This window comes from Trachemys scripta, chromosome 10 (genome assembly GCF_013100865.1).
Source record: "Trachemys scripta elegans isolate TJP31775 chromosome 10, CAS_Tse_1.0, whole genome shotgun sequence".
NCBI lineage: Eukaryota > Metazoa > Chordata > Testudines > Emydidae > Trachemys > Trachemys scripta.
In genome coordinates this window covers 70,152,301-70,154,163 of record NC_048307.1, presented here as the reverse complement: position 1 = coordinate 70,154,163, position 1,863 = coordinate 70,152,301, and positions in this window count along the sequence as shown.

Sequence of the window (1,863 nt, the reverse complement as noted above, 5' to 3'; positions counted from 1 at the left end):
CATATATAGTGTACATACATGTACCACTGCTGTATGTACACAGCCTCAGATTTCTCCTGGACGGTGCCTTGAGTGAGATCCAGTTCTGAATGACCTTGGATATGCTGATGGTTGGCCTTATAAACTATTCCATGCCATGTAAAATATGTACAGAATTATTATCAGACTTCTAGGGGGAAGTTGGATGGCCAACAGCCATTTTTATAGCATCTTCTGCTAGCTGAGTTCCTTTCTGGAATGACTCTGAACAGGATCTTAAAGGGGTATATGCTACCCTCCTAACTGCAAGAAAGACTCAGTAATGACAGCCAGTAAGAGGAGACAGGATAGAGTGGAAGGAGGGGGATAAAACAATAGCTCAGACTGGCAGTGAAATATCACATTCAGTGCCTGAATAGCCCATCAGCTAAGAGAAGATTAGACAAATGAATGATAAAACTGACAATTGCATCTGGTCCTCACTGGATAAGAAAGTAATGAAAATCTCATGAAAGACAAATGGAAAAGTTAGTTTTAAATTGATTTAATAAAAGTAAATGAGTACAAGTGTTCATTTTGGTCTTCTGACGTAGTCTTCCTAACTGAGTTCTGTCTCATTAGCCATAGTTTAATAAAGGGTTACATATTCAGCTGAAATCTAAGCAACATTTAAAACATTCAAAGGAAAATAAGATGTCCTTGGCTGGGTTCTTGCATATTACAATGTGATCTTCAAAACCAAGGGGGGGTTTTTTGGAGAGAAAAAATAATTCAAAAAGTGTTCCATCTTTCTTCATTCGATTGGGAATAATGCAAAATCTCAATAAAAGGAATAGAGGTTTATTGTAGAAATTTAGGACTGGAAGGGACCTTGAGAGGTCAGGTCCAGTGCTTTGCAATTTAAACAGAATGTTATAAAATTCGTGGATCTTATGAAGATAAGTGTTCCAAAATTAGCAGTGTTTTTTTCAATTCTATATTCTTTGTCTTACAGTTTCTCACAAACTTTGGAATTGAGCTACTTTATTTCCCCCCTTTTGCCTCTTAATTTATCAGTTTGAAATCAGGTCTCCTCACAATTAGCACTTTTGAACCCCTGCTCAGAAGGATTCTCAGTAAGCTTGTATGGTAAGTAAATTATATGGAAATATATTCCATCTTTTTGTTCTGTTTGTACAGCACCTAGCTCACCGGGCTCCTGGCCCATGACTGGGGCTCCTAAGTTCTACTGTACTATACACAATAATACTGATTTCTGAGCACAAAATAGAACTCATCCGCTTAGATATTCTGGAAGGAGAGGAATTATTCCAGCTTAGTACTAATGTGGACACGAGAACGAATGGATATAAACTGGCAGTGGGGAAGTTTAGGCTTGAAATTAGACAAAGGTTTCTGACCGTCAGAGGGGTGAAATATTGGAACGGCCTTCCGACGGAAACGGTGGGGGCGAGGGACCTGTCTGGTTTTAAGATTAAATTAGATAAGTTTATGGAGGGAATGGTTTAATGGTAAAACATAATTGGTGAGGAATACCGAGCAATAGCAGGTAAATAGTATAATGACTAACAAGGGTCAGGCTGGAGACTCTTGCCTACATGCTCGGGGTCTTACTGATCACCATATTTGGGGTCGGGAAGGAATTTTCCTCCAGGGTAGATTGGCTGAGGCCCTGGAGGTTTTTCGCCTTCCTCCGCAGCATGGGGCAGGGATCGCTAGCAGGAGGGTTCTCTGCAAATTGAAGTCACCAAGACACAGGATTTGGGACTTCATCAGCAGAGTCAAAGGAAGGGTAGGGACGGTTTTGTGGCCTGCAGCATGCAGGGGGTCAGACCAGATGATCATAATGGTCCCTTCTGACCTTAAAGTCTATGAGTCTATGAG